Source organism: Orycteropus afer, unplaced genomic scaffold (genome assembly GCF_000298275.1).
Source record: "Orycteropus afer afer isolate SDZICR_OR568_19922 unplaced genomic scaffold, OryAfe1.0 scaffold00179, whole genome shotgun sequence".
Lineage (NCBI taxonomy): Eukaryota > Metazoa > Chordata > Mammalia > Tubulidentata > Orycteropodidae > Orycteropus > Orycteropus afer.
The window spans coordinates 2,984,328-3,001,372 of record NW_006921766.1 but is presented as its reverse complement, the minus strand read 5'-3'; positions in this window follow the sequence as shown (position 1 = coordinate 3,001,372).

The following is a 17,045-nucleotide window of genomic DNA, read 5'->3' as shown; positions in this document are numbered from 1 at the left end:
CTCTGGGTACCTGGCTGTGGCCAAGAAGTCACCACAACCTTGTCCCTTGTCAGCTCTACTATACACCTGGACATTCTTATAGCACATGCAAATATGCATGTAGAAACAGTGTCCACTAACACTATACATGGTCTTGGGCACACTACTCTCTGCCTAGACATATCTGATTGTTCAACCTGCCCACCTATCTATCCACCTGTAGATCAATGCTTGTCATCATTGACAACGCAGTATTGTACATGCAAAAGGGTTCATCTCTGTTGTCTGTATCTCCCATGTACCACTCTATGTTTTCCTCTTCTTCAATGCCACTGTGTTGATCACTCTCTGTTGGTACGTTGCCCTTCCCTTCACCCAAATCAATACTTGTCTCTATCTATCTAGCAATTTTCCCTCCTCTCCCCTCCCATTCCTGGTGGAAACAAAGAAAGTTTCCTTCTATATATAAACCTTAATTTTTTACAATAGTGAACTAATACTATATTTGTCCTTCTGTGATTGACTTATTTCACTTAGCATAATGTCCTCCAAGTTCATCCATGTTATGCTGTGTTTTGTAGATTCTACATTATTCTCTAGTGTTGCATAGTATTCCATTGTGTGTATGTAAAATAGTTTGGTCATCCATTCTTCTGTTCATGGTCACTTCTTTAAGATGTTGTTGTTGTTGTTGTTGTTTGCCGTCGAGTCAGATATATACCTAGTAATGGGATTGCTGGATAAAATGGTATTTCTAATTCCAACTTTTTAAAGAATTGCCATACTGCTTTCCACAGTGGTTGTATCATTCCACAGTCCCACCAGCAGTATATGAGGTTCCAGTCTCTCTACATCTTCACCAGTATTTGTTATTTTCTGTCTTGTTGAACTTTGCTACTAGTGCTGCTGTGAGATGATATCTCATTTTTGTCTTGATTTGCATCTCTCTAATGGCTAATGGGGAGCTCTGGTAGCATAGTGCCTAAAGCACTTGACTGCTAACCAGAAGGTTGGCAGTTCAAACCCACCAGCCACTCCTCGGAAGGAAGATAGGGCAATCTACTTCCATGGTGATACTGCCTTGGAAACCCAAGGAGGGGTCACTATGAGTCGGATCCAACTCAATGGCATGTAACAACAACAACAACAATGGCTAATGATCATGAACATTTCTTCATGTGTTTGTTGGATGCCTGAATCTCCTCTCTGGTGAAACGTTTATTCATGTCTTCTGACTATTTTTAAATTGGATTTTTTGTTGTTGAGTTGTTGGATTTTCTATAAATTTTTGAGGTAAGTCCCTTGTCAGATATGTTGTTGCTGAATATTTTTTCCCAACCTGTAGGTTCTCTTTTACTCTTTTGGAGAAGTCTTTTGAAACACATAAAGATTTAATTTTTAGAAGGTCCCATTCATCTAATTTTCTGCTGTTTGTGCATTTTGGGTTATGCCTGAGAGTTTATTTATGGCATAAATTTCAAACCAAAATCACTGCTGTCAAGTCAGAGACTACTCATAGTGACTCCTCCTTGGGTCGCTGAGGTGGTATCACTATAGAAGTAGCTTGCACAATCTTCCTTCTGAGGATTGGCTGGTAGATTTGAACTGCCAGCCTTCTGGTTAGCAGTCAAATGCCTTAGGCACTACGCCACCAGAGCTCCTAAATTAGGGCCTCTAAATTTGCTCCTCCTCAGAAGGAAGGTGGGCAATCTACTTCCATAGTGATACTGCCTCGGAAACTCAAGGAAGGGTCGCCATGAGTCAGGCCCGACTCGACAGCACATAACAAGAACAACAACAACAAATTTTCCCCTATTTTTTCCTTGAAGAACTTTATAGTTTTAGGTTTCACATTAAGTCTTTGATCCATCTAGAGTTAGTTTTTGTATATGGTGTGAGGTATGGATCTTGTTTTATTTTTCTGCAAATGGATATCCAGTTTTGCCAGCACCATTTATTAAAGAGACCATCTCTTCCCCATTTAATGGATTCTGCCTACTCTTTCTGGCATACTGCTTCTTGAACATACTACGGTAGACTTTATTGCTCGACAGGTATTCAAGGCCCCTGCTGTTTGGTGCCTCTACCTGCTGAACTGGACTGTGTGACTTGCTTTGACTGATGAAGCATGGAAGGAAGCTCATGGTCATTCTGAGTCAGAGGTTCCTCCCTTTTGCTCTGCCTATAGACTGGCACTGCCCCTATCAGCTTGATGCTTGAATGAAGATGGACAACTTGGTCAGCTGCAGGGGACCTCAGGGGACAGGTTGGGTGAGCAGGACACAAATCATTCTTGAAAGCCACCAAGATTTCAGGGTTCTGTGTTTTTACAGAGCAACTAGCCCTAGTCTATCTTGACTGATAAACACCAAGGTCATTCCTCTGCTTCAAGGAATTTTCACTTGCTGTTCTCTCTGCCCGGTAGCACACTCCTACTCTTCTCTTTTCTTTTCTTTAGAGTTTTGCTCAGAAGTCACCTCCTCAGAGAGATCTTTGCTAGCCTTGCAATCTAATAGTACTCCTTTATCACTCTTTATCACCTTTCCTGGTTTATTTTTATAGCCCTTAGGACTATATCATCTAGTTTGTTAGATATCACCTAACAATATTTCCAGAAGTGCTATAAAATGTAAACCAGGGTAAAGGGAGAGAGGAAACTTGATTTTTACAGAGAGCAGGAGCTTGGCTTACTTAGCCACTATTGTGTCCACAATCCTCAGGGTGGTGCCTGGCACATAGTAAACACATAAATGCAGGTCCTTTTGGTAGTCTTTGTGGTCTTTAGGTGGTGCACATCATTTGTGTTTGACTACTAACTTAAAAGTTGGTGGTTTGAACCCATCCAGTGAAGTTGTGGAAGAAAGGCCTGGCAAGTCACTTCTGTAAAGATCACAGCCAAGAAAACACTATGGAGCAGCTCTACTCTATCATACATGGAGTCACTTTGAGTCGGAGTCAACTTGATGGCAACTAACAACTGGTGGTTCAAAAAGATATCCACAAATTCTTCAGTATACTTCCATTCAAGAAGTAGAGCCCAGTTTCCTTTCCACTGTAGATGGAATGGGTGCAGTGACCCACCTCTAGCAAAGAGGGTAAAGCAGAAGTCACCATATGACTTTAGTGACCTGGTCATAAAAAGATGTGTGACTTCTGCCTTATTGGCTCTAAGAGCCAATTAATTCTGGAGGAAGCCAGCAGCCATGTTATAAGCACACTCAAGCACACTATGAGATCCACATAGTAATGAACTGGGACCTTCAACCAATAGCCATGAGCATCACCTAATGAGACACTCTGAACCAGAATCACCCAGTTAAGTTGCCTCTCAATTCTGGACCCACAGTAACTGTATGAGATAATAATTATTTATTAAATATTTATCTAAACAATGTTGCATGTGACATTCAGATAGTAATAAATCTGCAGATGGTGGTGTTGGTGGAAGCATCACAAAGGCCAATTACTCTCCCTTTGATGATGAACTGGTTGTACTATAAACAACCTGCTCCTTGGTGGTTGGTGAATGTCCTAAGGAATGGTGTCATATTGGAGAATCAGCAATGTTTTTTGCTTTTGGCAGGCTGAGCACTCAGTGAAGTGGAGCTTGATCAGGCTTGGAGAGGGGAAAACCAGGTTGCTGAACCCATGCATTGTTTCCATACCTATCACTTTACTTTGCACCAGGGCCTATTCAGCAAGCCCCAAGTTGGAAAGAGGGGAAAGAGGCTGACTAACATCCATGAGATGGGTTGTATTGCCCATCTTATTACTGAAAACTTCTTCAGCAGTGGATGCACACATTTATCTAAAACATATATCCCCCAGAGAGAACAGGTTTGGCACAGAGAAGAAAGCACAAACCTAGAGGAAGAGACATAGTACACAAACTGAGGAACCAAAACTGAAAAGAGGCAAGGACCTTCTCCAGAGTGACAGAGAAAATCTTGTCCTAGAGCCAACATTCTGAATTCAGACTTCTAGCCTACTGAAGTGTGGGAAAATAAATCTGTTCATTAAAGCCAAAAATAAAATAATAAAACACATCCCTCCTCTTGTCCATTCCAAAAGGCTCATCCACATACTTCTTTTTAGAGTTCCCAATCTTCAAAACCCATTCTTTCTAAGTTCCTGACCAATAACCAAAAAAAAAAAAAAAAAAAAAACTCACTGCCATTGAGTCAGATCCTACTCATAGTGACCCCTTCTTGGGTTTCTGAGGCAGTATCACTATGGAAGATGATTGCCCAACCTTCCTTCTGAGGAGTGGCTGGTGGGTTTGAACCGCCAGCCTTCTGGTTAGCAGTCAAGTGCCTTAGGCACTAAGCAAATTATTAACCATAGAGGAGCTCTGGCAGCATAGTGCCTAAGGCATTTGACTGCTAACCAGAAGGCTGGCAGTTCACACCCACCAACCACTTCTTGGAAAGAAGACTGGGCAATCTACTTCTGTAGAGATACTGCTTTGGAAACCCAAGGAGAGGTCACTATGAGTTGAAATTGACGGCAATGAGGTTTTTTTTTTTTAATTATTAACCATAGAAAATGAACGTGTGTACATCTCTGTTTCAGGCCATCTGGACTTCCATGTAGGTGAACAACCTAGTGAATAACTGAAATTATACCCACTGAGAGTATTTCCCTTCAACACAGTCCTTCAGGGCCAGCCCTGAGTAAGGTTGTATTGCAACAGTAGTTCATGACGACCTGTAGCCTCCTGTAAAAATGATGTGGTGGAAGAGCCACCTGACCTCCTCTTACTTTACAAGAGTGGAGGAGAATTAAGAAATACAACCCAAGGCTGATTCCTATGAGGCAGAGGTTAGAGACACCACCTACCTTTTAACCAATTCTGAAACCAACCATTCCTCCTGCAGCACTCTCTACTTCTCTTCTGGTTTCAGTAGTTCATTTTAACAGCTACACAGAACTCAGACAATACTCATAATTATGGGGTTTGTTAGGGAAGTAACAGGTTAAAATTCAGGATCAGAAATGACTCAGGATAGAGTTCTTCAGTCAGATCAGCTTCTTCTCAGCTGTGCCTGTAGGCATTCCTCTCTCTGGCCCTTGGTTTCTCAGTCTCACAGCCCCTCAGCCTCTGCCCTGCTCAGGTAAGAGTTATGAAACTCTTTAACTCCATCAATAAGTGCCTAGAGGCACCCCACTCCTCCAGCAAGCCTTCTGCCAAAGGCACACAGCTCTCTCACTCTGTTGGTTGGTAAGCCTATCTCTGTCAAGTGCCAAGAGGCACCCTACTCTGTCAGCAAACCTCCTGCCTAAAGGTGCTCAGATTTCTCACTCCATGGGCCAGGAAGCTCACCACAGTTTCCTACAGTTCTCCTGGTTCTGCTGCCTCTGCTGTCACCATGTCTCTGCCACTACTTCTTGCCATCTCTTTGTCTCCTTGGTGCGGGCGGTTCTCAGTGCAGGGATTCTGAGCCCAGAGGACACACTCCACTCCTGGCTCTTCTTTCTAGGTGGTCATGAGGTCCCCCTTTCTGCCTCTGAGATGGTTCATTTTAAGCCTAGTGGGATGGCAAAGCTGACCAGTCCCCTCATTAGTGTTTTCTACACCTTATTTGCATGGTCCCACCTGTGCTATGCACCTTATTTACATTATTAGCAAGCTATCCAGTCACCTTTGTGGGCTACAAGCACCTCTTTGCATAGTCCCACTCAGTCATTTGGTCGGAGTTATACAGACTATAGCTAGAAGGGCCACATTAATTAATTCATTGCACCACAGATCACCTGCTGGCTCTTCTACACATTGGTCCTTTCATACTTGAAGGATTATCTTTCCCCTCACTATAATTTTACCAGTCCAAAACAGTCATTAAATATTAGTCCTTAAGTAGGACAGAGTCCTAAGGATGATACTCAGGTATTGTAGTAGGAAACAAAGGCCCCAGATTCAAACATGTTCTATAGAGACCATTTTATTAAGCATAAAACAGTACAAAGACAAAAATAACAACACTCATCAGGATAAGAGAAACTATCAGCATGTAGTTAGTATAGAGGCCAATGGAATCTACTGAATTACAGTCATAGTGTTCATTATACATGACAGAGAACAAAGGAAGTCATCACAAGATCATGACTGGTGGCAGCTCAATCCATCACTGTCATAGGTGTGACTACAGAAGTGTGGAAAGGACCATGGTTGGCATACTTACATAATTGCAGATTAGAAAAGGTTACAGGATTGGTTCTGAGGTTTTGGTGTAGTGCCTAAGGCATTTGACTGCTAACCAGAAGGCTGGCAGTTCAAACCCACCAGCCACTCTTCAAAAGGAAGGTTGGGCAATCTACTTCCGTAGTGAAACCCCCTCGAAAACCCAATGAGGGGTCGCTATGAGTTGGATCTGACTTGACAGCTGTGAGTTTTTGTTTTTGTTTTTTTTTTTTGCTTTAGCTGCATGATGGTCAGCTAAACCAAACTTACCATCATGCAACCCCGAGTCATAATCACAAGGTGGTTACAAGACAATACCAGGACCTCAGCCTTTAACTTAAATTAGATAACATACCTTTGATTGGCTACTTTGAGTAAACGCCCAGGCAAGTTCCCTAGTTCTTTGTATGAGCGTCTTTCTGCATGATAGTTACTTTACTTTCAACCGTCCTCTGCCTGAGGGCCAACTGTCCCTCCCTGGGGTTGCCCTGGACTTTTCTAAGCATGGCCACATCGCTGATTTAATGGGCAGCAAGCACTGGGGAAGTAACATAAAGAATACAAATGGCATATGAACTTATGTCAAGACTCAAAATGGAGTTAGGGGTCCCACTGTAGACCACAGCCAAGTGCTGTAGGATGTAAGCTCTAATGCAGGACTAGCCACTCAGGTCTGTGGCAGGGGTCCATCTGATCAGGTCAGGCTTTCCGAAATTTTGTTTTATCTTCACCCTTTCCGACCTCTGATAAAATTTAAGAAAATTATTCCCTTTCTCTGAGCTTCATGAAGTATCAGCATAGCAACATCCAGCAATGCTTCCCCTTTAGTCCACTCTTTCATAATTACAACTTCTACAATTTCAGTTTTTACAATCACAATTAACCCTGTTAACAATCATTACTCATATAATTGTATCAGCATCTTCCTCCACCCTCTCTTCCCCAGACCTATCAGGACAAGAGGAAATGAATCAGTGGGGATCCTCCGTTGTCCCCCTCATTTTGAGACTATGTGGAAACCCACTTTTTGCCTTTGTCTCCACTCATTTTACATAGCCTATGTTTAAATTGCCTATCCCTATTAAACACAGGAGCTCTGGTAGGGTAGTGCCTAAGGCACTTGAGTGCTAACCAGAAGGCTGGTGGTTCAAACCCACCAGCCACTCCTTGGAAGGAAGGTTGGGCCATTCATTTCCATAGTGATACCACCTCAGAAACCCAAGGAGGGGTCTCTATGAGTCGGGGCCAACTCGGTGGCACATAACAACACAGCAACAACATCAAACATACTCTGAGGAGATAAGCATGTGCCTTGATCTGAAGAACCTTTTGTTTTGGTTGGAACTTTGAGCATCTGCATCCAAAGCAATGTCCATTCCAGAGAAAACCATTAAATTGCAGCAATCTACATCCACTCACAGTGTCAAACAACTTTCTGTTCATGTGGTCAGGTTCTGGTCAGCTCATCCATAGCTCCTGTGGGTTAGATCAATGGATATCAGCATAGGCTCAGGAGTTTACATACCTCCCTGCACTTGAGACCAGCCTTCTCTCTCTCATTCCTAGCTTTCATGGGCTAGGTCAATGGGCACCACCTGTAGGCTCAGGACTCCACAGAACTTTCTGTACTTCAGATCAGTCAGCTTTTTTTCACCCTCTCTCTCTCATCCCTAGCCTCCATGACCTTGGTCAACAGGTGCCAATAGAACATGTCCAAACTCAGCCCGTCTTTCTATTGCTACACTTTCCACTTCCACTCATCAAGTGAACCCAGGTGGTCACTACAAGCAAACATACCAGGCTGTCTACTTGCCATATCACTTTAATTTCTAATCTGGAAAGAGGTCCTTCTGATAGACACTAATTTTTCCTGGCCAAATGCATCCAAAGGCAAATTACTCACTCAAACTTAAAAAACCAAACCAGTGATTTTTTTTTTTTTCCTACAGATCCTTCATTCAAATGCAAATTTCCTCTTCTCTCAGAGGTTCAGGGTAGGTCTGCAGTGTTTTCAAATGTCAATTTCTAGGGTGGGGCTCATGTTTTGGACCTAAGCTCTCAATACTCTATACACAGCTATACTGCCTTCAAACCAGTAACCTGTTATTGGTTCCCCTTTTAGCATATCAAATCACATATTGGCTGTAGGTGGAGTTACATGCTCTCTACAATCTACAATACCCAATATTAATTTCTACCATACATTTAAGTCTCTTTTACACCTTATTTACCACAGTAGGTAGGGGAAACATTTAATATCCATGTTGTTGTTGTTGTTGTTGTTGTTATGTGCTGTCAAGTAGGCCCGGACTCATAGCAACCCCTCCTTGGGTTTCCAAGGTGGTATCACTAGGGAAGTAGATTGCCTAACCTTCCTTCTGAGGAGTTGCTGGTGAGTTTGAACCACCAGGCTTCTGGTTAGCCATCAAGTCAATATCTATAGTACATTCAAATAGACACACAATCCTTTTAAAACATTCCAGTTTCATCTTTTCTACCCCTTGATTAGGGTCCCATTCATATGCATATGGATTTGGGCCTCTGACTGAGTAGAAACTTTGACCCTGGCCCCCTATCAATCATCTAGTTTAACTAGCTTGGATTTTACCCCAACCCACTCCAGATGCAGCTTTTCTCTCCTGCAACATAACGTTGGGAGCTCTAGTGGAGTAGTGTCTAAGGCATTTGACTGCTAACCAGAAGGCTGGCGGTTCAGCCACTCCTCGGAAGGAAGATTGGGCAATCTGCTTACGTAGTGATGCCTCAGAAACCAAAGGAGAGGTGGCTATGTGTCAGATCTGACTGATGGCAGTGAGTTGAGTTTTCCTTTCAGCATTATAGATAACCACCACCACAATAACCATCTGAAAGTCATACATTTCTCTTCCCACAGCCCTTTGTTCCTTCTCTTACAAAGTCTTATGCTTCCATGAGTCTGGAGCCTTTGCAACAAAATCCTGTTCATGACAACAACTGTAAAAATGGCGTGGGGTGGGGGAGGCATCTGACTCATCTAACTTCATAAGTCGGGAGAAGAATCAAGATCAACAGCCCAAGGCTGATTTCTATCAGGCAGAGGTCAGATATACCTCCTCTCTTCAACCTTTTTACCAATTCTAACACAAACCATCCCTCCCACAGCACTCTCTACTTCTTTGCTGGGTTCAATAATTCATTGCATTGGCTACACAGAATACACAGACCATACACACGATTATGGGTTTTATTAGGGAAGTAACAGGTTACAATTTAGGATCAGAAACAACTCAGGATACAGTTCCTTGGTCAGGACAGCTTCTTCTCAGCTGTGCCTGTGGGCATGCCTCTCTCTGGCTCTTGTCCCTCAACCCTGTGGCCCTTTGGCCTCTGCCCTGCTTGGGCAAGTGTTACAAACCTCTTTAGCTCCACCAGTAAGTGCCCAGAGACACTCCACTCCTCCACCAAGCCTCCTGCCTGAAGGCACTTAACTCTCTCACTCTGTGGGTCAGTGAGCCTAGCTCTATCAGGTGCCTAGAGGCACCCTACTTTGTGAGCAAGTCTCCTGCCCAAATGTGCTAGCTTTCACACTTCATAAGGCAGGAAGCCTACTGTACCTCCTCCTGAAAGCCTCTTCATTCTGCTGCTTCTTCAGTCACCATTTCTTTGCCACGCCTTTTTGTCATCTCAGTGTTACAGCTCTTTCTGCCATCTCAGTCTAGGAGGTTCTGAGCACAGGGATTCTGGGTCCAAAGGACATGCTCCAGGCTCTTCTTTCTTAGTAATGAAATCCTCCTTTCTGCCTCTGGGATGGACCATTTTAAGCCTGGCAGAATGGCAAAACTGACCAATTCCCCCGTTAGGGTCTCAGACAACTTATTTGCATGGTTCTACCCCCACAAGGGGAGCTCTGGCAGCGTAGTGCCTACGGCACTTGACTACTAACCAGAAGGCTGGCAGTTCAAACCCACCAGCCACTCCTCAGAAGGAAGAGGGGGCAATCTACTTCCGTAGTGATACTGCCTTGGAAACCCAAGGAGGGTCGCTATGAGTCCGGTCTGACTCAACGGCACATAACAACAACAAGAACACCCCACAAGGGTGCCATGAATCTTATTTACTTTATAAAAAGCTATACAAATCCCACTGGTGGGGCACAAGCATATTTGCATAGCCCTACCCAGTCATTTGGTGGGAGTTACACAGACTATGGCTAGAAGGGCTATATTAAGTAATTCACTGGACTATACCTCCATTAACAAACTGGTCATTAGAAACAGCCCATGAGATCAGAAGTGTGTGTTGAGGAGGGAGTGTCAATGCAACAGGAGTTGGTGTTATAAGATCTCATTCAAACAGCTGTGTCTTCAGACCTGCTTAAAGCCACACCTATATATTCCCCTTCCATTTGGTAATGGATTGCTGTTGTACAGACTAACTGTGGTTTCGCTGATCAGATAGCACCCAGGCAAAGTCACAGAATCACTTGGTGTTCCCTGTTACTCAGTCTTTCAGCCTCTAGTAGCAAATCAGAAGCTGCTTCTTCAAAGTGAAATAGTTGTCAAGAGGTGAAGTGTGCCCAAGACAATATATAGGTTGGTAGACAATGTTGCTACAAGTGTATTGCTATGTTCTGTAAGAATTCCCAGATGTATAGTAGAGCTGACAAGAGACAAAGTTGTAGTCACTTTTTGGCCACAGCCAGCTACCCAGAGGGAGTGAGTAGTTGGACCTGTGGGCTCAGGACCATAGTCACAGGGGACATCAAGCTCAATTGGCATAACATATTATACAAAACATTGTTCCACCTCTTACTTTGGAGAGTAGCAACTGGGATTTTAAAAGCTTGCAAGCAGCCATCTAGAGGCAACGATGGGTCTCTCCTCATCCAGAGCAAAGAAGAATGAAGAAAACTAAACTTTCATGGAAACAATTAGTCCAAGCAACTGGTACACCATGCGATCCTTAGTCTATACGACTATGAAACCAGAAGAACTAGATGGTGCCTGACTACCACTGTCAACCCCTCAGATGGGGATCTCTGTAGGAGATCCTGGATAGAGAGGGAGAACAACGTGGAACAAAACTCAAAATCATTTGCAAAAAAAAAAAAAAAAAAGGGAACAGTTTTGCTGGTCTGGAGCCTGATGGAACCACTGAGACTATGGCCTCTAGCTGCCCTTTAGGTCTGGCATCAAATCCACTTCTGTGGCTTCCAGCCAAACAAAAGACAAGCATATGAGGTGAACATTTACATTAGGTAGATATACTCCTTGGAGAGATCAATCATGGGACAATAGACAGGCTGTGTATGCACAGGGAGACAGCTTGGGGGGGCAGGAGTGCATGCGAGGGAAGGACACAGGGAAGAGGTAACTATGGGGAAGAAATAGAAGGGGAGCTGTTGCATTGTGGGAAATTGTAGTCAATGTTATGAGACAAGGTGTATGTGAGCTGCTATATGGAAAGTGAATTTGCTCTGTAAACTTTAATCCAAATCACAATAAAAATTTAAAAAAAGTAGTCAAGAGAGGAGTGCATTACTTTGCTTTAAAATCCAGGGGCTTTGCACCTTGAGCCTTCACAGCACATCCTTATTTACCATACTTACTCATTTACTTAATTATAAGGTCCAAGTACAGGGTGGCTGGCCCCACATCTTTGTGTTAGGCTGGGTTCTCTAGAGAAGAAAAACCAGTAAAGCTTATATATACATATATAGAAAGGGAAAGTTATCTTAGGAAAATGGCTCACACACTTATAGAAGCTGGCAAGTCCCAAGTTCTTGGATCAAACGTCAAGCTGGAGGTTTTTCCTGACTCACGCAGCTGCACGGACTGATGAGCTCAAGGTTGGCAGGCAATATACTGGCTGTTGACTCCAACGAATGACAAATCCAAGATCTCCAGGCCGAATGGTGGATTGTTCACTCATGAACAATTGTAGGCAGCACAACAGGATCTCAGTCCACAGAAGAGTGTCCCTTTTCCCAGGATGTCCATAAATATATTGGAAGCAGGCCACACCCCTAGGGAAACTCCCTTTCAGTGGATAGGCTGCTCAAAACATATACATCCGATCCCATCATGGGAGTAACCCACATCACATCTGCTTAAACCACACGGAATTGTGGTCAGCCAAGTTGAAACACAGCTCCAACTATCACAGTCTTCTCTTGTTTCAGGTTCCACTCAAAATTTATAGGTACACACTAATCATTTGGTAAATGGATCAGAACCTAATCCCATATCCAAAGAGGCTCACCATTCATTGTGCCTGCTGGTAGTAGGTGCTGCAAAATGCAATGACTTGCTTCTCTCTTTAGAGAGGATCTTGACATGTCATAGATGAATGGCCCCTAGAAACATCACTTATGTGGAGACCCCTGGACATCTGTAGGGTTTCTCTCTCTCCTCTGGCACACGTATCTTACTAAGGCATCTGTGTTTGTTGCTACTTACTGCTCTTGACATTCATTCAGTGTGCTGTCATCATGTAGTGGACCATAGGATTATGCCCTATTGGATGTCTGGATGATCAAGTGAACTGCATTTATGATGTTAATTGGGGCTACACTCACCTGAAAGCTTGCCTGGGGCTGGAGGATCTCCTAGCTTGATTGCCCTCTCATATGGCTGTTGGCAGGAGGCCTCAGTTTCTTGCCATTTAGACTTTTCCATAGGACAACTTCAGTGTCTGTGGTAGTTAAATTTATATGTCAGCTTGGCTGGGTCTGGTTGAGTGGCTGGGCAGCTGGTGGTAGTTATTCCCCATGATGAGACTGGCAATCAACTCCATGGTGGGATCTACTACAAGCAGCTGAGTAGCTGCCTTTGGGATGTGGTCTGCTTCCTGTATATAAGGAGAAGCCTTGGGGATAGTCTCTAGCCTACAGCGCACTTGGATCCTGCATGTAACCGTGCAGGTGAACCGTGTTCACCAGCCTGCCATGCTCTGCCGACTTGGGACTTACAATGGACTTGGATTAATGGCCTGCTGTGTGGTTTGGTAACATCGGGACTGTGCCATTTTATTTGTTGACTTTGGGCTTGTCCGACTCAGCAGCCAGTAGCTGCCTGAGTGAAGAGATGCCTCTAGCTTCAGTGGGCCAGGAGCAAGAGCTGAAGCTCAAGTTCGAGGGGCTTTCACACAGACCCTCGAGCCTGGCACTTTGAACTCAGACTTCTAGTCTCCATACTGTAAGAGAATAAACTCCTGTTTGTTAAGGCTATCCCATTTGTGATATACTCTTGTCAGAGCAGCATTGAGTAACCAAAACAGTGTCCCTGTGATATGGCAGCTTTCTTACCCCAGAGTGAAGGATCCAAGAGAAAACAAGGCAAAAGCTGTCAAGTCTTTTGTTATTAAGCTTTGGAAGTCGTGCATCTTCACTCTCACAATACATACATCAGCCCTATTGAGTGTAGGTGGGGATTGCACAAGGATGTAACTATCAGGAAATGAGGATTATTGGGGGTCATCTTGGCAGCTGAATGTCATTGTGCCCACCTTATCTCTGACGGTGACGTGCCAAATCTGCCATTCCTGAACCTGTCATTCATATTGAAATCAGGAAGCCCATTTTAGTGATCTCCCACCATATCTGTTTTTTTTTCCTGAAATTTGTATAAATGCCAGTGTTCCCCACACTAATATAGGGACCATAGTCTAGAGGAAGTTGAATGGGTTGCACATAAAAAATTCACTCCAAAATTCTCATCTTTCTAAGCCTTTGGATTCCTTCTTCCACATTATGGCAGGGAAGTTCTACAATCTTAGACTCATTAATATAGGACACAGGTGAACCCAAGCTTTAGTCAGCCAATCAAACTGCTAGAGCTGTCCTAGGTAGCTCTAGCCAGTACTTCAAATTTGACTTGATTAGTCATATTCCATCCTCTTTTGTCTAACACTTTTAGAATCAACTCACACATGCTGCCATGTTTCTTACCAATACTAATTAGGAAGATCTTCCAATTCCTTTCGGGTATACCTATCTCCTCTTGTAGCATACCTTGCACTCTCCAGCCCTTCAAGTCATGCCCTCTACAAAACAGGTTTAACTCTTGTTATGGGTCTGGAGGTGTGGTTAAGATGCAAGATGTTAAGGATGGTCTTGGGAAGATGAGGAAATCCTTTATAAAGAAAAGGCTACACATAAGGCCATTACAGAGTTTTTCAAGCAAAGGAAGGCTATTTTCCTCAGACTGGGAAAGACAGGTTGCTTCTACTGGCAAAGGTGGCTTGATAGAATTTGAGAGTATAAGATTAACTTTGCTCAAATTTGCTCAAATGTCCCTACCTCATTCTACTGTTTTCCCCACCAACCTTAACAAAAAGCCTGGCGATGCTGTGTGTTCAAATTGTATTATAATTCTACAACTGCACAGATTCTGGGCCAATCGAGCCATGTTGGCTTTGTGCCTCAGAAGATAAAGATTATTCTAAAGCCACCACAGCAGCTTTCTAGTTTTACCCATACCTTGAACTGAGAGTAAAAGCACTTGAACTTATTATTTTCTTTCAGTAAACTCTGCACCCTACAAAGCAGCAGCCAGCCCACTACACCATCCATATAATCAAAGCTAGGTGACAAAAGACTTCACAACTTTTGCCTTGTTTTCTCTTGGCTCACTCACTCTGGGGTAAGCAAGCTGCCATATCATAGGGACATTCAAGTTGTCCTATGGAAAAATTCACATGACAAGAAACTAAGGCCTCTTGCCAATAGCCATGTGAGGGGCAGGCTGAATTCAACGGCTACTTGATTTCCCAAAGCCTTGCCTTCTACTAGCACTTTTATCCCAAACTACCACAGAGGGTGATTTTAAATACTCCTAATTCTTCTGCATGCCATGTTGTTACTGTTAGGTGCTGTTGAGTCAGTTTTGACTCAGTGACCCTAGGTACAATAGAATGAAACACTGCCTGAGCCTGTGCCACCCTCACAATTGTTGCCCATGCTTGAGCCCATCATGCAGCCACTGTGTCAATTCATCTGGTTGAGGGTCTTCCCCTTTTTGCTGATCCTCTACTTTACTCAGCATGATACTCTTCTGGAGGGACTGGTCCCTTTTGACCAAGCTTTGAAGTCATGCATCTTCACTTCCACAGTATCCTATTTGTTACATACTTCAGCGCTATTCAATGTAACCAAAGTGCAAGAGCCAAAGTCTGGCCATTCTCACTTTTAAAGAATGTTCTGGGTGACAGATTTGTTCGTTCTTCTAGCAGTCCATGGTACAATCAATATTCTTTTGCCAACATCACAGTTCAAACATATCAACTCTTCTGCAACCTTCCATAGATGCCACAGATGACTAATACTCCATTTTCCACCTGCAAATAGGTCTTCACTGTACTTATGCTCTGACGGTATAGTGGTTAAAACCCACCAGTCACTCTGCAGAAGATGGGACAACCTGCTTCCACAATGCCTTGGAAACCCAAGGGGTGTTGCTGTGAGTCAGAGTGCACTCGATATTTGGTTTTTCACTCATGCTCAAATAGGTTAGAAATGCAACCGGAGCCTAATACCTCTTGGGCACTTCCTTATACAAACCAATCCATCTTTTTTATTGTTAAGCTAGTTTGTTACATTGTCTATCACTTGCAGCTAAAAGCATGCTGGGACACTGGTCAATTTCTTAACATCTCCCTAATTTTACTCTTTTGGAAAGTGAGAGCAGTTTATTCCTCTAGGCTTGACTGGGATTAGTATACATTTAAAAAGCCTAATCCAAAGGGTCCTTTTTCTTTCTGCTTTGTCCCATGTAAAGTACAACCCCCTTTGCCCATGCTTTTTTGGATTGGCATGGGAGTTTAATCCCCATGGTCCATTTCAACTGTTACTTCCAAGGCCCCTCAAATTCTAATCACCATACCCCCTCAACTGACCTCTCTCCCAGACCTCTTCCCAGGTTGGTTCTGTGGACCAGTAGGTCAGTTCTAACATTAACCGACTCTGATTAATCAACCACTGGAAACACACGAGTTAGAACCAACTCAACAGCATCTATTTCAGTATCTTTCCTATTATATATTGAAAAAAGAAAAAAAAAGAAAACCCACAAAACTATCATTAAATTGTTTCTGACTCACAGCAACCCCCACTGGGTTCCTGAGGTGGTCAATCTTCACAGTAGATTCCACCATCTTCCTTCCACAGAGCAACTGGTGGATTTGAATCACAAAACTTCTCGTTAGCAGTTAAATGCCTTAGGTACCGCACCACCAGAGCTCCCTTTTTTCCTGACAATCTTGAGTTCATCGGCACCTGCAGCTGTGTGAGTCAGCAGTCTCTAGCTTGACAGCTGACCCAGACTTGGGACTTGCCAGTCTATACAACTTAATTTTTTTCTCTAGGTATAGATAACCTTCCCAGGTTTTGATTATCTAGAGAACCCATCCTGACACCCCATGTCAGATCCCAAGTTCTGAGGTACCTCTGTGGACTCAAGCCCCCAACTTCCTGGTTAGCAGCTGCAATGTTAACTATTTGCACCACCCACAACTCCTGTTTACTCAAACCACACTCATTGTCATCTGGTAAATAAATGCTTAGGTAAATTGCAAACGTTTAGATGTAACTCCTTCGAACACACAGTAGCTCTGCAGACTATCCCTGCATTTATGGCAAACTAGAAAGACCCTCACTAAGACTGACATATTGCCTTTAGTAGGCTCAAACATACCTACTATTGGGATGGCACATAACTGGACAGTGTATATTTATACATCTATAGGGAGACAAAGATATTTCTCTCAAAGGAATGGCTTATGCACCTGTAAAGGCTGGCAAGTCCCAAGTTTGTGGGTCAACTATCAAGCTGGAGACTTTCCTGACTCACATAGCCACAGGGGATGATGAACCCAAGATCAGGCAATATGGCAGGCTGTTAGCTTGAAG